Here is a 22,625-nt window from a genome sequence, read left to right as displayed (position 1 = left end):
GACAGAATAAAGGTTGTCTGTGTTACCTTAAGCTGCTCTGTATCCAGGACCCCCCATGTCCATGTCCCATTTGAATCCCGCTCTGGGAAGGCCAGCCGGCAGTTACCCTCTCAACATCGATTTTGAGGACATCTTATACAGGATTCACCTCTCTTTTCTGTCTGGAGAGGGGTGAAACAGAATCAAGATTAACAGTCTCATCAGGTTCACTTCCGTCATTTTTTCTCCAAATACTGTTCACCGAGTCTTGATGATGCCCCTCCTCAGGTTTGCCCTGGATACGCTGTAGGCCATTGCATCATCTGATCTGAAGGCGGTGTTGCGGGCCTTCACCAGGAGACGCACCTCCTTGTTCATCCATGGCTTCTGATTTGGGTACGTGGTGATCTGCTTCCATGTTGTAACACTGTCGATGGTGGTATTGATATAATCCAGCACAGAAGAAGTGTAGGTGTCAATGTCTGTGTGAGAGCCCAAGGTAGCCTGCGAAGCAAACATACTCCAGTCTGTGTGATGGAACTTGTCCTGAAGTACAGAGTCTGTCCCCGCTGGCCACACTTTAATCGTTGTTACTGATGGCTTCACACGTTGGGTGAGTGGGGAGTACTTTAAAAACAAACAAATATTGGCTATCTGGATGCAGAGGAATGGAGGAAAATCTCAATTTACATCAATGACTGTATCGTACTTTGAATCTGCCAGCATTGCTGCCAGAATGGAATTTATATCTGATAAAATCGGAACTGAAGGCACAAAAATGTTATTTACAGCCTGGAGACCTGCACAAACCTCGATTCATCAGGGCAGCCTGGCTTCGGGTTTGGCAAAATGGGAGTGATAGTTTCAACCATCAAACCTTTATCAAAAGGGATTGAACTACAGCATCGATTCCTGTAATTGATTTCTTTGAGACAGAATGTATTGCCTAACATTTGATAGTTCCGCATAAGCTTTGAGTTTAACAATGAGACAGTGTTACAGATTCTCTGAAAATTCCAGAAAACCAACGTAATTTACTTTTAAACAAAAGTAAATCAAAACTTTATATCTTAACAAAAGTTCAAACTGAGAAAATTCATAAAAAGTCAAAAACTGGTACGTACTGGGAAACACTGACATAGACCGACATACAACATCCAACAACTATCAATGAACCCACAACAAAAGGGAAAGAACACTGAGACTAAATAGCCATGGGTAAACAAACACAAAAAGACAAAGAAAATTAAAGATTAATTAATTAAAATTAATTAAATTAAACATTAAAGACAATGGGAGCAATGGACGGCAATTAGGGCAATCGAACGACTACCATAAGTAATCAGCTCAGTGTGCACACAAATCTTATCACTTTGACATCCCTATAACTACAGAGTCTTACGTCCCGCCGGACACAGATTCACCTACTGGTCTTACCTATATCGAAATGAATTCTTAATAATCCACCCCGGGACGTCTCCCCTAGGATATAAATTCACAGTTTGATCTTATCTGTGTCGAGTCACAGCTCAAAAAGAACAGCTGGCTCAGACATCCGAGACACCCGCAGGATGCTTGACAGACCAACTCTCACCAATTTGCAAATACAAGCAATCAATGATTCTCAATCATTGACAATTTATTCAATTTCTATTATATGTAAATATTATTCAACAGCATGTTGTCAAGCTTACAATAATTTCATCCGAATTACAGTTTCTTTAGATATCGTCAAACTCAGACATGGCAGTAGCAAAGAATAAAAATTGTTTGCACTTACCAATCTTTGTTTGTAGATATCCTGTTCGTGACGCCAATTTGTTGAAGAAATGACTAAGACTTGACTCCATACAATAAGATTCAGTTGACTCAGATGGCTTACGTTGATGAAAGTATATACATATGATGAATACTCGTCAAGGAGACATGATTCAACATCACACTTCTATTCTCGTGTCTTGCTCAATCATATCTGCCGAACTTTTTGAAAGGCATCGCATATATCCTAAAATACATTATCATTATCAGGGTCACATTGACCCACCTAGACTAATCTGTGACATCAATAACACTGGAGCAGACAACAAGTCTACCAAACATCCTTACAGATATCAGGAAGAACAGTTGACACTCTCTAAGCTGTACTTGGTGTTCTAATAACAGCTGAACTCTGTCAGGTCTGACTGACATTGGAGAACAGTAAATAAACCAAATGACATCTGTACATTATAATCTAAATAACTACAGACATTCCACCACACCGCCCCCTGCTGGCATGGAGAGTTATTTCCTCTCACGCATGCGCAGAATGTAGGTGGTGGTTGGCCGTCGGCTGCAGTCTTTGCGGTCTTCTTCGCCACTAGTTCTTTGCCGTCTGCTTGGTGTGTCAGGGCCTTTATGTTTTATAAGGGGACATTAACAGAGGCTCAGCAAAACAGAGTTGGCGCTCTTCAATCAACTTCAATCACTGAATCACTGAAGTGCATAAAATACTCACGATGAGTATATAATTTGAAGTGTCTGACATATCTGGAAATTAGGTCAGCTCTGTTTCTTATTAAGAATGTGCAAAACGACAGTTTGTAGTAATTATATTTGAGACCAGTGATGTTTTTTGAGTTATCCAGAAATCCTAAATCTACGACAGGAGCCCTCTCAGTGGAATGTGTACAATGGGGCCCCTGTGTCCAGAGAGTTGCCCAGGGACATCTGGACAAGAGATTGTATCTGTGACCTGTGTTGTCCTTTGAGTTTATGACATACATATATCTAAGACAGAAACCCCCGCAGTTGTAGTAAGAGGGGTGTCCTGAAAACAAACAGATGTCCCCATGTTGTTCTCCTGTGGGGTGTGTCCATAAATACCAGAGTTTCTGTGTGTTCGGGGGGAGATCACTTTTGGCTGTGTCTCTCCCAGGTCGAACCATGGCGAGCCTGGCGATGCTGTAACTTGTTTGTCAATAAAATGATCATTATAATGTACACTTTCAGGCACCTCTCCAGCTACCAGGCCAATTTCTGGAATTGGTCTGTGCTGGGTCTTGAACCGGTGACCCTCTGAGTCCCAAACCAAGTCCCTACAGACTGAGCTACTGCCGCCCCATTATGAAAGAAAGTCAGCCTGGATGAAAAGCGTAACGCCCAGCGTCTTTTCTACAAGCGCTCTGACGTTTTTGTTCGGCCGCCCCGAGCGCTCAAGATGGAAATCTTTTAACATTTCAGAAAGGCGCTGTTGACGAATGTATGATATTCCCTGTATTTTAGAGACCTACGGATCGTATCCTGTACTCACAACCTCTCTGCTCCATGATCGGGGAAATAAGCGATCTCAAATAAAAAACATGCAGTAAAAAATAACAGAGCCGTGCCGGTCATAAAGAACTACACGGCAGAGGTCACAGATCACATACTTACCTGCAAACAAGAGCTCCAAAAACCCATCTCTGACTTATTCATTTAGTAGTTTTGATTTGCTGATTCATGAAATGGGATAAAAAGAAACTCTTGCACTAATTAACCCATTCTAGACGAGGCCAAATAACAGATCCCTTTTAGATTTTTGTATGGCATGCAGCTATAAGCTCTATTACCTCAGATCAAATACGCCCTCTCAGGGAGAGGCTGCTGTTTGATACTAACATTTATAACCGACTTTCAAGAAGTCCGACCCAAATCTGGTTCGTTGCTGTCTTCTATACCTTGGAAACATAGGGGAACATCTTGCAATTCATGTGTGAGAACTGGAAGAATGTACTTAGAGCAATCATGTGGAGGTGTTTTCTCTTTTGAAATCATAACTGAGCAGTTGTGCAAATTTACTTTAACCATAAGGAATGCTTTTGTACCTAGCCAGGGTTTGACTTCAATTAATGCTTCAGTTAATATTGAGGAAGTATAAGGCTGTGGAACACAAATATTATCTCTTATCAAGTCTGTGCAGTTAGTTTGAACCAGTGTTAACTGTAACTTGCATTGAAAAGCTAATTTAAAGTTTAATTTCACCAAATTGATTCGCAACAAAGCAGTTTGATTTATTCCTGGGGGTAAATAGTAGGTGTTTACCTCTTTAACTGTATCTAAGGCAAAATCCATATACCTTGAATATTCTGATTTAACTTTTGGATAAGCCGGTGAATAACAATCATCTGCACCTTTTTCCATTCTTGAACCTAAATCATTCCAGTCAAAAACACATAATCAACTTTGGAGAATGGAATAAGTGCAAACATAGGACAATACATTGATTTTGGCAAATTTTGACACAACCAACAGTTGCTGATAGTCTGCATAGTCTAACATTAAAAGAACAGCTGAGTTGCCCTTATCTGAATTCAAATGACTTTCTGTGGTTGATGCAGCTTTCAAAAGTGTCTGTAATTCAGTATTAACCTCAATGTCGGCTTCTCCATGTGTTTGTATCAATGTTGATACCAGTACTCCTCTTTCTTCATTAGCAAAAATATACTCATTATAATTGATAACTTATTTCCCATTGTGAACACTCTGGAACTCTTTCCAGTTGCTGTGTGGTGAAACAACAAAGGTAAGGTGTTTCCTTCAGTGGTCGTATCTTTCAGTATCTTACAGTGACAGAATAAAGGTTGTCTGTGTTACCTTAAGCTGCTCTGTATCCAGGACCCCCCATGTCCATGTCCCATTTGAATCCCGCTCTGGGAAGGCCAGCCGGCAGTTACCCTCTCAACATCGATTTTGAGGACATCTTATACAGGATTCACCTCTCTTTTCTGTCTGGAGAGGGGTGAAACAGAATCAAGATTAACAGTCTCATCAGGTTCACTTCCGTCATTTTTTCTCCAAATACTGTTCACCGAGTCTTGATGATGCCCCTCCTCAGGTTTGCCCTGGATACGCTGTAGGCCATTGCATCATCTGATCTGAAGGCGGTGTTGCGGGCCTTCACCAGGAGACGCACCTCCTTGTTCATCCATGGCTTCTGATTTGGGTACGTGGTGATCTGCTTCCATGTTGTAACACTGTCGATGGTGGTATTGATATAATCCAGCACAGAAGAAGTGTAGGTGTCAATGTCTGTGTGAGAGCCCAAGGTAGCCTGCGAAGCAAACATACTCCAGTCTGTGTGATGGAACTTGTCCTGAAGTACAGAGTCTGTCCCCGCTGGCCACACTTTAATCGTTGTTACTGATGGCTTCACACGTTGGGTGAGTGGGGAGTACTTTAAAAACAAACAAATATTGGCTATCTGGATGCAGAGGAATGGAGGAAAATCTCAATTTACATCAATGACTGTATCGTACTTTGAATCTGCCAGCATTGCTGCCAGAATGGAATTTATATCTGATAAAATCGGAACTGAAGGCACAAAAATGTTATTTACAGCCTGGAGACCTGCACAAACCTCGATTCATCAGGGCAGCCTGGCTTCGGGTTTGGCAAAATGGGAGTGATAGTTTCAACCATCAAACCTTTATCAAAAGGGATTGAACTACAGCATCGATTCCTGTAATTGATTTCTTTGAGACAGAATGTATTGCCTAACATTTGATAGTTCCGCATAAGCTTTGAGTTTAACAATGAGACAGTGTTACAGATTCTCTGAAAATTCCAGAAAACCAACGTAATTTACTTTTAAACAAAAGTAAATCAAAACTTTATATCTTAACAAAAGTTCAAACTGAGAAAATTCATAAAAAGTCAAAAACTGGTACGTACTGGGAAACACTGACATAGACCGACATACAACATCCAACAACTATCAATGAACCCACAACAAAAGGGAAAGAACACTGAGACTAAATAGCCATGGGTAAACAAACACAAAAAGACAAAGAAAATTAAAGATTAATTAATTAAAATTAATTAAATTAAACATTAAAGACAATGGGAGCAATGGACGGCAATTAGGGCAATCGAACGACTACCATAAGTAATCAGCTCAGTGTGCACACAAATCTTATCACTTTGACATCCCTATAACTACAGAGTCTTACGTCCCGCCGGACACAGATTCACCTACTGGTCTTACCTATATCGAAATGAATTCTTAATAATCCACCCCGGGACGTCTCCCCTAGGATATAAATTCACAGTTTGATCTTATCTGTGTCGAGTCACAGCTCAAAAAGAACAGCTGGCTCAGACATCCGAGACACCCGCAGGATGCTTGACAGACCAACTCTCACCAATTTGCAAATACAAGCAATCAATGATTCTCAATCATTGACAATTTATTCAATTTCTATTATATGTAAATATTATTCAACAGCATGTTGTCAAGCTTACAATAATTTCATCCGAATTACAGTTTCTTTAGATATCGTCAAACTCAGACATGGCAGTAGCAAAGAATAAAAATTGTTTGCACTTACCAATCTTTGTTTGTAGATATCCTGTTCGTGACGCCAATTTGTTGAAGAAATGACTAAGACTTGACTCCATACAATAAGATTCAGTTGACTCAGATGGCTTACGTTGATGAAAGTATATACATATGATGAATACTCGTCAAGGAGACATGATTCAACATCACACTTCTATTCTCGTGTCTTGCTCAATCATATCTGCCGAACTTTTTGAAAGGCATCGCATATATCCTAAAATACATTATCATTATCAGGGTCACATTGACCCACCTAGACTAATCTGTGACATCAATAACACTGGAGCAGACAACAAGTCTACCAAACATCCTTACAGATATCAGGAAGAACAGTTGACACTCTCTAAGCTGTACTTGGTGTTCTAATAACAGCTGAACTCTGTCAGGTCTGACTGACATTGGAGAACAGTAAATAAACCAAATGACATCTGTACATTATAATCTAAATAACTACAGACATTCCACCACACCGCCCCCTGCTGGCATGGAGAGTTATTTCCTCTCACGCATGCGCAGAATGTAGGTGGTGGTTGGCCGTCGGCTGCAGTCTTTGCGGTCTTCTTCGCCACTAGTTCTTTGCCGTCTGCTTGGTGTGTCAGGGCCTTTATGTTTTATAAGGGGACATTAACAGAGGCTCAGCAAAACAGAGTTGGCGCTCTTCAATCAACTTCAATCACTGAATCACTGAAGTGCATAAAATACTCACGATGAGTATATAATTTGAAGTGTCTGACATATCTGGAAATTAGGTCAGCTCTGTTTCTTATTAAGAATGTGCAAAACGACAGTTTGTAGTAATTATATTTGAGACCAGTGATGTTTTTTGAGTTATCCAGAAATCCTAAATCTACGACAGGAGCCCTCTCAGTGGAATGTGTACAATGGGGCCCCTGTGTCCAGAGAGTTGCCCAGGGACATCTGGACAAGAGATTGTATCTGTGACCTGTGTTGTCCTTTGAGTTTATGACATACATATATCTAAGACAGAAACCCCCGCAGTTGTAGTAAGAGGGGTGTCCTGAAAACAAACAGATGTCCCCATGTTGTTCTCCTGTGGGGTGTGTCCATAAATACCAGAGTTTCTGTGTGTTCGGGGGGAGATCACTTTTGGCTGTGTCTCTCCCAGGTCGAACCATGGCGAGCCTGGCGATGCTGTAACTTGTTTGTCAATAAAATGATCATTATAATGTACACTTTCAGGCACCTCTCCAGCTACCAGGCCAATTTCTGGAATTGGTCCGTGCTGGGTCTTGAATCGGTGACCCTCTGAGTCCCAAACCAAGTCCCTACAGACTGAGCTACTGCCGCCCCATTATGAAAGAAAGTCAGTGTCAATGGTGAATTTCTTCATCATCAAACATATCAACAACAAGGGAATTCACATCAAATTATTTGAGGGTTTTTTTTGTGGTCGGGAACAAAAACTGTAGGATCAGCAAACAATAAAAAAAAGTAACCAGCTGCTGAATGAAACCTCCTCCACAAATTTGTTGATCCTACATGAGCCTCTGGTAATGATATGTAGCAACAATCAGATCTTCACCTGAACCTCTACCTGCTGAAGTATAATATCATACTGTAAGACATGTATTCTACTACTTGTTGTCACCATAGACTGTATATACACATGGCGCCTAAATATCTTCCCGTTGTACAAAGATGAAGCCAAAAATACCGCTGTGAGGTCACTCAGGTTGGTGAGCTCACTGCAGGGTATAACTGGCTGCAGTACAGTTTATGACCTTTACTTTAGCATGGGGAGCTCTACATCTTTTGACTTCACTTGAGGCTAGATGTTGCAACATATTACACCGATGTTTAAATGTCTGTTGATAAACTTGTTTGGAAAATAACTTCGGTCTAAATAGTTTATTTCTTTATCGGCAGGCACTTTGTGCCATTTGTTTTAATTCTGCCATTGGGTCTAGTTATTTATTTGAACAGTATAACATGTAATGAATGGATATGAAGTAAGCCATTCATTCTTCTCATCTACAAACTCTGATCAACTTTCCAGTTCAATCAACCACATTGCTTTATTACGACGGAGGATTAAAGTCGTAAATTTACAATTATAAACTTGGAAATTTATGAGTTTAAGCTCGTAAATTAACGAGTTCTAGACCAGCCTGCGCAAAAATTATGAAAGTAGAACTCTTAAAGTCTTTAAAGAACAAAATAATAAAGTGGTTATTTTAGTCTATATCAGAAGAGCAGCAGCATCCTGTTCTCAAATGACAAACATGGAGCATCTTGTCCTAAGGTTTCACTAATAAGGAAATAGGCTACGTCCTTGTGTAGTCGGTAAAAACAGTTCAAGAGAAGTTTTCACTTCAACTTGAAAGAACTTGTTGATCTGTAAAATGAGGAACAGGACACAAACTGGCTAGACACTTGAACAAGGCAGACTGATAACAGACACAAATGGTTGTGTTGGCTTTACTTATGCAGATATGAAACTACCCATGCTTTTGGCACATCATCATCTTCACATTGTCTTATATCAGCACCCTGAAAAGATAACGCAAGAAACTGAAGAAAGAACCACACTGACTTGGAGGAAGCTGTCTGCAGAGGAAAATACTTACTAATTTATGACTTTATTCTCGTAAATTTACAACTTTAATCTTGAAATTAAAAACATTTAAAAAACATTTTAACATTTTAAAAACATTTTAAAAAAAAAATTAAATTTTTTTTTTTTAACGTGGCCCTAATCCTCCGTCGTACTTTATGAATTTACAAGAACTTAAATGTACTTGTGATTGACCTTTTTTTCATTTATATTAACACACTGAAATTCTAACCCTAAATTATATCTTTATCAGCCACACGGTGGGAAGTTAAATTAATTAATCTGGTCGCATATCAATAAGAAATGTGATCGATTGCACATTCTGTTGGTTAGGTGTCAGTTTGAAATGCAGATTTTTACAACATGCACAATTAAGAGAATGGTGGAGTTGTTTTTACAGCTTCATTCTCTATATCAACATATTTATGAAATAATGAGTCAGTCATTGTTCAATAAATACAGAAACACTAGTTAACTAATATGTTGCAATGAAATGAATGGGAACACATTATGAAGTAACTCACAAAATCTGAATCATATTATACAAACCGGGTCAGGTGAACGTGATTGTCTCCTCCTTTATCAGATAAGACATTATGTATGAATGGCAGCACGGTGGTGCAGTGGTTAGCGCTGTCCCCTCTCTGTGAGGAGGTTCTTGGTTTGAATCCCCGTCTGACAGGAGCCTCTCTGTGAGGAGATTCCTGGTTTGAATCCCCGTCTGACAGGAGTCTCTCTGTGAGGAGGTTCCTGGTTTGAATCCCCGTCTGTGAGGAGGTTCCTGGTTTGAATCCCCGTCTGTCAGGAGTCTCTCTGTGAGGAGGTTCCTGGTTTGAATCCCCGTCTGTCAGGAGTCTCTCTGTGAGGAGGTTCCTGGTTTGAATCCCCGTCTGTCAGGAGTCTCTCTGTGAGGAGGTTCCTGGTTTGAATCCCCGTCCTTCAGGAGTCTCTCTGTGTGGAGTCTGCATGTTCTCCTCGTTCATGTGTGGGTTCTCTCCTGGTACTCTGTCTTCCTCCCACAGTCCAAAGACATGCTCGTTAGGTTAACTGCTGACTCTAAATTGTCTGTAGGTGTGAATGTGGCTGGTTGTCTGTCTCTATAGGTCAGCCCTGTGATTGGCTGGTCACAGGGCCAGGGTGTAACACCGCCTCTCGCCCAATGACAGCTGGGATCGGCTCCAGCCCCTCGCGACCCCGAACGGGAAAAAGCGGTAAAGATAAAGGATGGCTGTATGAGCATGATCTCTCTGAAAGTAAAGAGAGGTAGGCTAAAGAAATGTTTAAAAAGGAAGTTTTTCCTTGCTACTGTAACTTTTTCTAAATGTTGCTTAGTGCTCATGATGTATTAACGCCTGGTCTTTGTAAAACATAACAAACAGTAAGGTCTTTTACCTGCTTTTTGTAAAGTGTCTCGAGATAAGACTTGTTATGAATTGGCGCTATACAAATAAAGATAGATTGATTGATAAGAGTGGACTCAGTTGAAACGAGAGATTCTACACTGAAATGTAGGGAGTTACCATCTACATCGTCGGCTGGATTCAAGAAAATGTTGACACAAAAATATCAGGAAAAAAGTTGTTCGAAGAAAAATAACCTAATGATCTATTATACAGGTACTGTGCTATAATCAGAAACTGTTATTAACCGTGGTAAGATAGGTTCTGACTTCATCGATCGGTGTGGATGTGTCACATGTTACATGGATAAAGAAGTCTATAAAGAAGATCAAATGAACCACTGACAGTAAAAGGGAAATCTATTTATCTTTTCCAGAAGATTTGGTATCACAACTTGAGGAGCCATAAATATATTCTGGATCATATATTATATTTGTACACACCATATTGTTACAATGTGAAGTATAAACAGCATGATAGAAACGGTAAATGGACATGAGCTTGTATATTTCTTCTGACTCAAAGTGTTTTTACACCGCAGGTCACACCTACACATTCACACACTGATGGTAGAGGCTGCTGAGTAAAGAGTCCATCAGTATTAACTCATCCATTCATACACAATAACACGGCACAGATGAAGCAGAGGGAGCAATTTGGGGATTAGTGTCTTGCTCAAGAACACATCGGACATGTTGCTGCAGGAGCTGGGGATCAAACTCACGACCGACTCTTCCACAGAGCCACAGCCGCCCTGATGAAATCAAAAGCCATATCTTATGCCATCACTCAAATATATAATCAACATTAACAATACAGTTGTTGTGTTACTGTTAAAGAAATGCTTTGATGTGTTGGATGAAATGTTCAATACTTGTGCTGCCCTCTGCTGTTAGAAGAAGGCTTTACAACACATTTATCCCAGGCTGCCCTCGTTCCTCTTTCACTTCTTCTTTAATTGTTAAAACCTGACCTTTTTTCCTGAGTGACCCTTGACCTCTGTGTTTTCTGTCTTTTAATAAAGTATGTAATGCCCGCTCAGTGGTGATTTTATTTTCATGTGGACGATGTGATTGTTAGTTTTTGCCAGATGAATCAGAGGTTTTGTGAATGTAGTTTGAAAACTGTTTTCTTTTGTGTATTTACAGTTTAGAAGAAAGGGAGGGAAGTTTAACAAGTGATTTGACTTTGACTGTGAGTTTATGTATTTATTTTTAATACAATATATCCCATAGGTGTAGCATCCATACAAACCAAAACATCCAATATGGATGCGTGTTGTTTGGAAGGAATCAGAAGAGGGAACATGGTTTTAAGTGCAGACTTTTTTCTTTGCAAGACGTGTTGGAGTTTAGACAAAGTAGTAAAGTCTTTTCCAGTTTGTGTTTAGAGTTTGATGTGTTGAAATGTTTAGAAAAAACTGTAATGAGCTCTGCAAAACCTAATACCTCTTTCAGTCATAACAGGTTTCACCAGGGATGTAGCACAAAAGTCTGGGCTCTCTCTCTCTCTCTCTCTCTCTCTCTCTCTCTCTCTCCCTGTGGGGGAGGGGGAACAGCTGGTTGTACATTTAGATTTTTGTTGTTTTTTTGTTGTTTGCTGATGTTGAGACCGTGATCTGACTTCTCCAGGAGAAGTCAATAAATGTTTTTTTCTCTTTCTCTCTCTCTTTTCCAGCAATTCCTCTTGTGACCAGCAGGGGGCTCTGTAATGACGTGAAAGAAACAAGTGAATCTGCTCTTTGCTGATGTTCAGGAAAGATTACATGAAACATCATCAAGGTTTTTTTTTTTTTACACCTTTTTAAATTACTCAATTAAAGTTGAAGTCAGAAGAAAGGTCTGAAAACAGTGAGCAGCATTTTGAATAGTGTGGGTTCAGAGTCTTGCTCATGGACTCTTCAGAAGACTCTCTTCCTTTGTTCAATCACATGAAGATTTCCCTCTCATCCAGGAAAGTAATGTCTCAGTTTAAAAACAGCGTTTGTTAAACTGATGTTTGCTCTGCTGTTGTTTGTGGTGGTCTTACCAGGATGAGTTTTGAAGGGGGGGGGGGGGGGGGGGAACATCCAGCTGAATGACGTATTGGGGCCCATTTTTGCATATGGTTATAAAATGCATTTTATAACCGGAAGGCAATCGGACAGTGCTTGACCACATATATTTACACCCAGAATTAAAACGAGCTGCAAGTGGATAACACTCTTTCCTGTTCCTGTTGACATGTTGACATCTTAATTGACCCATCTGTCACATAACTACATTTTACTTATCATGTTACTTCAGCATCTTTTGCACTATTCACCACTGCACTGCTTCTTATTTAGTCATGTAAATATTAGTCTTTTCTTATGTTTATTGTTGATGTTTAATGTTGTACCTGTTCATAAGAGAGCACAGTTCTGTGTAAGCATACCTGGACAATAAATCTGATTCTGATTCTGTTCAGATCCTCTTCTTTTTCTTCTTCTTATGATCGAATAACTGTCATCACAAACAGTGATATGTATCTCAAAGAGTGATATGTAATCACATATTTTAACCAGAGCATTCACAGTTACAACTCAAACGTCTGAGAAAAGTCTAACTTGCCCTCGCTCCGTCTTCACAGCCCAACTTATCGGGCATCCAGTGCTCTTCATGGTGGGTAAATATGATTGGATATAAAGGTCAAACACATAAGAGGTATCTCCTAGATATGAGCTGTATTTCTAACTACTTTATTACCCTAACATCTGGAAGTGGGGACACAAAAAGGTCTCAGTGTATTCCAGCAGTATTGCTAGAGATCTTTAAAGCTAAGACATTTGGTCGTTGTAATTACTCGGTGAAGCTTCACTTCTTTACATTCCTGAATTTGATCATTTCTCTCAACAAACCAACAGAAAGGTTTCAGCTCGGTAGCAGAGCCAACAAGAACGCTACATGGTAAGCTAGTGTTTTACATTAAACGTCCACTGTGACCACAAAGAACGACACAATGGCTTTTATTTAAAAAAATGAAAAACACACCTTAGCAGGGAAAGAAGGTTTTTGACCAAGGTTAGCTTGTTTTTGCCCCTTGCCAAATCACATTATTGTATTGTATTGTTGTACATGTATTTTAATGTATCCTCATATAGTGTTATGGGGTTTTATGTAAATTACATTGTCCCTAAATAAATTCATAACAATTCATACATCCTACTACATCAGGGAAAGCTTCAATTGTTTGTCTTTGCTGATCATGAAACATACAGTATGTATCCATATGTGTGAAATCTGCAGACCCCCAACATGGAATAGAGACAAGATACTCCTGCCCATGGAAATGATCAGAGCCCAGTGAGGTGACCTGGGTTGCCATATTCTGAGAGACATTTTATTTATTCACAAGTATAATCATCGGTGTAAACAGATTCAATGGAAAGAAAGGGTATTATACATCTCACCTGTTAAAAGCAGGGTTGGTCATTTTCTAAAACTAGCATGATTTTGAAAGTAGCATTCCCTCAGTGCTCTGTCTGCACCCCTCCCCTCTGTGCTCCCTCAAAAGCCACGCCCCCTCACTTACATGCTCTCTGAGTGTGGGCTTGTGCATGAAAGGTGTAGAGAACTATCAGGGAGACAGGGAGGCGTATGATTGGTTCATCAGATTGGTACCTCATGGCAGACATTGGTCAAAGTTTTTACAGACTAACAAACTGATACAGATGATGGATTTTCTTTGTTCCTTTTTCAGAGAACATGAGTTATTAATGTCTGTCAGGATCTAAAGACAATTTCAACCAGAATCTTAAAAAAGTGTACTTTTGCTTTCTCAACATGCTGATATATTGTACTTTGGACTTTTGGACAAGAAGTGGTGTTAAAGTTGGGGTATTATTTTGCTGAATATTTATTTTATCGCAAAAGCAGTCATTGCATAAATTAGTATGAGAAAGGATCTGGATCTGTGGCTTTCATTTAACATGAAGTGAAGTCTTTTATAAGCTGATGTCAGTGAGCTGAGTGCACGAGACAGGCAGGTTGATAATTAGGATTCATTTTGCTAATAATGAGGCAGTGCAGTGTCATCAATAAAGGGCTTTGCCACTTTTTTGTTGGATACTCTCATAGGTTACTGTTGTAGAGATTTCCAAAATAAGCTACCCCAGTTTTAATCTGCAGAAATCCAGAAATGATGGCAGGAACATTTTCATCATCTTTACATCACCTACACATGCTGATTATATTTCTTTGCTCATGCTTATTGAACATGCTGCTAATTTTAGTACCTAATTGATATTACAGATTCCTCAAAAGTGTCACACTTAACAATAAGGATCTGTTTCCACCAAGCGTACCGGTCGAGTTCACTTTGGTTAGGGAAGCATTTATTGGCGTTCCCACAGTTAGAAGTTGGAAATGGTCTCTAAATAATCTGAACCGTCCTACTTTTTTGCTACCCTTCTGTTGGAGTGCCAAGTTTACCAGTCCGACCCTGAAGGGGGAGCTGGACACTGCAGTCGTTTGATTGGTTAAAATAATTGTCCTTTCCCTTGTGACATCGGTAAACATGCCATATTTAAATTTTCCCCGGATTCCAGTGGAATAATTTCAAGGCTATTTTTTATTTTATGTGACTAATGTCAGCGTGTACGACCTCGGAGGCGTAGACTTCGGCTGGACGTCCGCCATTGTTGCCCTTTGTTAACTGTGTAGCATTATTCTTCTTCATTAAATTTAATGGCGATCTACAGTGTCTCAAGCTGCTACGATGTCACGCTATTATTTAGCTGACAAGGCATTTTCCATTCAGCCGACAACCAACCCACGCTAGGGTCAGGTGTAGGTAAGTAAAGGTACGGAGAGATGTGGAAACTCAGGCAAGATCAGAGCTTACTGTTTCAAACCATAACGAACTGTACTGAACCAAACCGGGCCATGTGGTGGAAACAGGGCTGAAGGTACACAAATTCTGCAGAGTGACTAATGAGGAACAAACTACTATAGAAACATGAGTTAACAGGAATATATGGTAGCCTACAGGAAACTTTGCTAACATTGTATTATTATACTGTATTATTATTATTATTATTATTATTTAGCATCAATATATATACTGTATATTCTTATTATATATATATATATATATATATATATATATATTAGTCCATATTATATAACATTTCATTATATTACACTATATTGTTTATATTGCAATATATTATATTATATTATACTACATTATATTATATAACTGCACTCTGCATCACTGTGGTACAACACTGCCTCTCTTCTCTGCTGTTTACATTACTTGTTGCTATTTATCATACCAAGTCACTTTAATCACTTGACACTTTATCTTGTCATTCTCTGCAAATACTGTCTCAACTCACTGCAGTTAACTTCATCATTCATTTTGTACTGTATATACCCCCTATTTCTATTTACCTTATCTAATCTATTCTGTTTAATGTGTAATTTGTATTTTGACCTTACTTATCTGTGCTGCTGCAACGCCCAAATTTCCCCTCTGGGGATCAATAAAGTATTATCCTATCCTAAATTACTAGAGAACGAATGAGGAACTAGTTAAAAAGGACTTAATGGATTGGCTATAGTGAGTAACTTCTCATCAAATTATATAGAGAAGCTAAAGATTACTGATTAGAGAATGAAGTGAGGCATCATGATGAGTAGTTACTCAGTACTGAATCATTAAATTATCATTACTTACTTCTTTTGTGTACCTGATAGTAAAGTGAGGCATCATAATGGTTTGTTAGTGATACAGATAAGGTTGTATGGTTGTTAAGGTTACCTTTATTTCATATATCATTACGTCATTTTAAAAATCCTAGGCTTGATAATTAAATCAATTTGTGTTTTTTAGTGGAAGCCGATAGCAAAGGTTATTTGTGGATAAGTTGTTGTCAAATTATATTCAAGTTATTTATTTTTATTTTAAGTCCAATTTCAGTCTAAAGTATGATCGCATAAAATAAGCATCAAATGATAAATATCAAATCTGAAGTCTGCCGAGTAAGTCTAACAAAAATAGAGTAACTGCACAGTGTGTGTGTGTGTGTGTGTGTGTGTGTGTGTGTGTGTGTGTGTGTGTGTGTGTGTGTGTGTGTGTGTGTGTGTGCGTGTGTTCATCCATTCCTGGGGTGCAGTGGAGCATCCATGGAGCTGATAGGAGCTGAAGTGTAATTGTGTCAGAGCAAAGACCCAGAAAATACAGAGAGACAGACAGATAGATAGAGACAGGAAGAGAGAGAGAGAGAGAGAGAGAGTTCCCCCGTTCACCCTGAACTTAGCTAAATGTCATCCATAAAGGCATTTCACTAGTTTGTACTTCAGTATGCTGCACACAGAATGTTTCAGAATATATCTGTTCGACTCACAGTCTCCCACGTGCTCCATAAAAAATGTTTCAGCTGAGCAGACGCTTTTTGGATTTATCAAAAGTAATAATGAAATAGAAGCTGTGGGTTAAGATTGTCTAAGGTAGGATGCTAAAGAAGATATATTCATAAAATCAGCACGGTCTATGTGTTGTGCAATGGGGAGAAGCTCTGCTGGTTCACTGATGGTTTATTGATGTGTTGCTGCAGGTCGGTGGATGGAACCAGCCTGACCCTCTGTTACTCAGGGACCACATTTGAAGGCCATCACAGGTGGTCGCCATGTTGGAAATGCCATCTCAAACTAACTTGTAGGCCTTTCACACTTGCATAAATCTCCTGATAAACTAAGAGGAGCTGTATGTGTGAACGCAAACAGCCACATTTTTCACTTAGACTTCATCCGGACTTAGACCCCTAGTATTCTTTTTTCTGCAGAAAATCTGAGTGGGCTGATGTGAGAACGCAGCAGGATATTCTCAGGAGAATTCAGCTCGAGCCAATAGGAGGAGAATGATGTGTGTATACTGTGACCACTACGATCTCCATACACGTAATTAAACGTCTGCATTATGTTTTCTGTTTGTCAGTATGTTGTTCTCCTCTCTTTTGTGGATGTTGTCATTCCATTGGATTACACATAGCATTGATATAAAGACAAATATTCTCATTATTGCGTCTTATAGAGGACTATGTTGCTTCAGCCGCTACTTCCGCCTTGTTTTTTTTACGTCAGGAGACCCCACGCCCCCGCCTCCTGTCTGACAGGGATAGTCTCCAGCTGTGAGGAGCATGTGTGAACAGCCAGATCTGGAGAATCTCGGCTTTACAGTAAACCTAAAAAGGTGGCACGGAGGCGGGGCTTAAGCCTTTTGGCAAACAGCTACAAGGCGCCTGCCTGTCAGTCACCAGTTACAGTAAAAGGTCTCTTTTGTATTCAGCCATGCAGATAGTTTTGTTTTGTTTGTCGAGGTTTTTGCCACTCTGTTTCAGAGTTGACCACAGACATCACTAACAAATGTTTTCATTGGAAAAATAGTCCCAATCAAGACTATGTACAGTCAAATGGATATCTGATTTGTTGTAATTGTGGACTATGAACAAGAAATAGGGTCATAGCAGTAAACACAGGTGTTGATGGTGGAAAACAAGAAGAAAGGCAGGCGTGTCATTGATTCATCTAAAACATCAATCTGATCTTCAGCTATGGGGATGACCAGAGCAACACTGCAGCTTTGTTTTAAACTGTAGGATAACAATGTCATTTTGAAAAGCACACATATTTGTTGAGAAGGTTAAGACGGCCTCTCCAACACGAGTTTCCATCAGCCTACATCGATCCTCTCATGTCTGAGAAAAGAGAAAATACTAAATATAAAGAGGGAGAGGGGATGTGAAGTGATACTGTAAATAGATATAGAAAAGCCTGTTTGATAGAGAAGCAGGGTGGGAAAGGTTACGATTATGATGATGAGGATATGCATGAAATGACAGTCAGTAAAACATTAATTTGCTTAATGAGCTGTTATTTTTAACCTTATTAAAAAAGATCAAATCAACACATCCCTGAAAAACACAACTGTCTTGATGTTGTGACATTTTTCCAAGTTGAAAGGCATTGATTATAAAAGTATATTAATGAGCTACGAGGAAAGAGGATTTAAATGCTTCCATATCATGCTATTGAAACACGTTGTTACCATGAAACCTTCCCAATTCAACATTCTACAATTCACTTAGCAGACGCTTTTATCCAAAGCGACGTACATCAGAGAGTAAGTACAACACAAGCAAGGATCTAGAAAAAAGGGAACAATGTCAGTAAGAGCAAACGATCAGCTTTGAGTCCGATTGGACACACAGGTGCTGACAGGCATTGCACAGAGGCAAAGCACAACATTGACAGCAGTTCTTGAGAGCTCTAATCAGTATAGAAACCATCTTATAAGTCATCGCTATCAAACAAAAACAATCGTGACAACCATCATCATCATCAATGATATCGAAACCATCATCATTAAGTTAGTAGGTATTCATGAAAGAGCTGGGTCTTTAGCTTTTTCTTAAAGGTGCAGAGGGACTCTGCAGATCGAATGGAGTTTGGAAGTTCATTCCACCACCGGGGGGCGACAGAGGAGAAGAGTCTAGTTAGAGACTTAGGACCCTGTTGTAAAGGTTGGATCAGACGCCTTTCATTGGCAGAGCGTAGTGGGTGGGAGGGAGTGTAGACCTGGATGAGTTAAAGTAAGGAGGAGCCGTTTTTGTCGCTGTTTTGTAAGCGAGCAGTAGAGTTTTAAATTTGATGCGAGCAGTAACTGGGAGCCAGTGTAAGGAGATGAACAGCGGAGTGACATGTGCTCTTTTAGGAAGGTTGAAGACCAGTCGTGCTGCTGCATTTTGTATCATTTGCAGAGATTTGAAAGTGCATGTAGGAAGACCTGCCAGTAGAGAGTTGCAATAGTCGATGTGTGATATCTCAAGATCCTGTACCAGGAGCTGTGTAGCATGTTCTGACAGGTAAGGTCTGATCTTCCTGATGTTGTAAAGGGCAAATTGACATGACTGGACATTTGAGGCTACTTGAACCTTAAAAGTTAGCTGGTCATCAATCATGACACCCAGGTTCCGGGCAGACTTTGTGGGCATGAGTTTGGTTGTTCCAAGCTGGATATAGATCTGTGGTTGCATAGAGGGACTGGCTGGGATGACAAGGAGCTCAGTCTTTGAAAGATTGAGTTGAAGGTCCTGTTCATTCATCCATTTAGAGATATCAGCAAGGCATGATGAGATTCTTGCAGAGACTGTAACATTGTCTGGCGGGAATGACAGGAAGAGCTGGGTATCGTCAGCATAGCAGTGGTATGAAAAGCCATGAGAGCGGATTATTGAACCAAGTGAGCTTGTGTATATGGAGAAGAGAAGGGGACCAAGCACTGACCCTTGAGGTACCCCTGTGGATAAGCTGTGCACTTTGGACACTTCTCCCTTCCACGACACTCTAAAGGGTCGCCCAGAGAGGTAGGACACGAACCAGCAGAGGGCAGATCCTGAGATGCCAAGTTCAGTGAGTGTGGATAGAAGGATTTGATGGTTGACTGTGTCAAAGGCAGCAGACAGGTCTAGCAGCAATAGAACTGAGGACTGACCCACAGCTCTGGCAGCTCATAGCGATTCTGTTACTGACAGTAGTGCAGCCTGACTGATTTGGGTCAAACAGATCGTTTCTGGACAGGAACTTAGAGACTTGCTTAAAGACTGTGCGCTCAAGTATTTTTGACAGAAAGGGCAGAAGAGAAACCGGTCTGTAGTTTTCAACCTGGGCTGGGTTTAGTGTGGGTTTTTTGAGCAGAGGGTGACCCGAGCTTGCTTGAATGTGGTGGGGAACACACCCGTTGACAGAGAGGAGTTGATGATATGCTTAAGTGCAGCATTAAGCGGATAGGAAATGGTCTGCATGAGGCTTGATGGTATTGGGTCCAGAGGACAGGTGGTGGGCCAAGAGTCTAGCACAAGCTTAGAGACTTCATCCTCATTCAGAGAGGAGAATGAGTCGAGTGAGGCACTTTTGGTTGGTGCCTTTGGGCTGAGTTGGTCAGGCTCAGAAAACTGGTTACTGATGGTTACAACCTTTTCAGTAAAATATGAAGCAAACATGTCTGGTGTGAACAGATCGGAGGGTGGAGGAGGAGGTGGTTGAAGCAGTGAGTTAAAAGCAGAAAACATTTTTCTTGTATCTGTGGCATTGCATATCTTGTTCTGATAATATGTTGTTATGGAGGAGAATGAGACAAGTCTTTGCTTATAGTCATTGAGGTCAGCGGACTATTTGGATTTTTGACATTTTCTCTCTGCTGACCTCAGCCCTGCTCTTTGCTCTCTTATGACTTCCGTGGGTTTTTCGTGAAAATCCCGCCCAAGATATTCAGCTTGCAATCAACAGAGGGTGTGACACGCGTCAACTGCCTCTCCTGTTGATGTTCAGAGAATGAAACTTAAGTGCTCAGTTCAAACAAAGCCTGACAACGACCAACTATTAATATCTACTCAAAGCAAGTTTCGATTCACCCACCTAGCTGACAAGACCTTCCTAGTTTTCAGATCAGAGCTTGTTCTGCTGACAAACATCCACCACTGCTGAGCAACATATATATTTGTGTTTGGTGCATTGTTGCCTCTACCATCCAGAGGATATGAGCACTTCTACCTTTAGATATTAACTTCCCTTTGAGAAGTTTGAGCCCAGGTACTGCGTACCCAGTGGTGTAGTGGTGCCTAAAGAAACTCTTAGTTTTTTCCCTGAAATGTTTTTTTTTTTCAAGTTGCCCATCCAGCAGAGGATGAACAGCCTCGGTTATAAACAGTGACATTTAAGACTTTCTTAATTAGTCAATAGAGAAAGAGTAGGGAGGGTCTTCCCTTCACTATCCTTGGGGAAAAACTTCAGCGAACTGCTGAATATTGTAAATGTTAAATAGACTTGAGCTTGTTTAGTTATTTTCTAGTCTTCTAACTACTCAAAGCACTTTTACATAGCAGGTCACACCTACACATTCACACACTGATGGTAGAGGCTGCTGAGTAAAGAGACGATCAGAAGTAACCAACCCCATTCATACGCCGCCGAGGAAGCAGTGACTTTCTGTTTTTTTGTTTTTCTGTTTGGTTATTTCTTGGCTGATGGTCTTGGTTAATCTGTTCCCATTATTTTTGTTGTTGTTTTGTCTAAAAACGTAATTTGTTTTGGCCAACAAGTCAAACATCATACACTGATTGATGAAAACATTTTTATTTTTCTGTGAATAATGCACAAAAATAAGAAGAGGTAGGACCAGAAAAGTTTTTAACTTTTTTCTATCCCTTTTGAACATGAACTATATTATTTGAGTTATGTATTTGTTGCTATGGATCCTGAGGATCCAGTTTGTTTTTTTTATTTGTTTTTTTTATTTTTATTTTGTGTTTGTATTTTCTTAACATGTTCAATAAATTGACTAATAACATTGTTTTTTTTTTTTTAAGTAATCGAACCCTCGGTTGAGAGACGACGACTCTACAAACTGAACCCCTCAATCAATCAATGGTGTGAATCAGAGGAGATTTAGAAGTGGGTATACTCCCTTTACAGTACCTGCGTATACCCTGCACTACACCACTGTGCGTACCTTTACTCACACACTCTCCTGTCCATCTCTAAGAAGAGGCCGCTTTGAGAACCACAGCAACATTTTTTCGGACTGATGGTGTTTACACAGGAAGGTTTTCTTTTCAGGTTTACAATTTCCCGACGTTACACCCTGTAACAATGTATTTCCTGTCTGCTTGTTTGACAACTCTGTTGCATTGATTACAATCGACCTTAAAATCAGCGTCAGAACTCTGCCTCAGCTGTTGGTTAAGTTGACCTACTTTTGGGACGCTTTGCTCAAAAGTAGCAAAGTGCAGTTGTTGTGAATGTTTGTCTTATACTTGGAACCAATACGGTACTCAGGACATGTGAAGTTGTTGCTGCTAGCGGTATTCTCAGGAACAGCTGCATCTTAACGGGATAGTAAATCACCTGTTCCTTCAGTCAGTGAAGACTCACAATGCATCCAAGAGACCATGAAAAACCATTTTCACTTCCTGTATCTACAGTGTTTAGCATTCTTCCTCTTCTCTGGTGACTGAGTACACAGATGTATGCCGCTCTGATTTGATTAAAGTCAAGATTGGTCATTTTCTCCAGATCCACTTTTTAAGATTCTGGTTGAAATTGTCTTTAGCTCCTGACAGAAATTAATAACTCATGTTCTCTGAAAAATGAAAGAAGAAAATCCATCATCTGTATCAGTTTGTAAGTCTGTAAAAACTTTGACCAATGTCTGTCACGAGGTACCAATCTGATGAACCAATCACACACCTCCCTGTCTCCCTGCTCGCCCTTGCATGCACGAGCCCACACTC

The 22,625-nt window shown here is 40.0% G+C and overlaps 1 long non-coding RNA gene across 1 annotated transcript; it reads left to right on the top strand.

The window, feature by feature from the left end:
• The first annotated feature begins 388 nt into the window (after nt 1-388).
• LOC136179097 (uncharacterized) lies at nt 389-12,755 on the top strand. The gene is made up of 2 exons (XR_010666381.1): nt 389-4,942; nt 11,990-12,755. It is a non-coding gene; the product is annotated as an uncharacterized lncRNA (long non-coding RNA).
• The last annotated feature ends 9,870 nt before the right edge of the window (nt 12,756-22,625 follow it).

This window comes from Labrus bergylta, chromosome 4 (assembly GCF_963930695.1).
Source record: "Labrus bergylta chromosome 4, fLabBer1.1, whole genome shotgun sequence".
NCBI classification, from domain to species: domain Eukaryota; kingdom Metazoa; phylum Chordata; class Actinopteri; order Labriformes; family Labridae; genus Labrus; species Labrus bergylta.
Note: the sequence above shows the minus strand (reverse complement) of the source record. Positions and strands in the feature narration are given on the sequence as shown.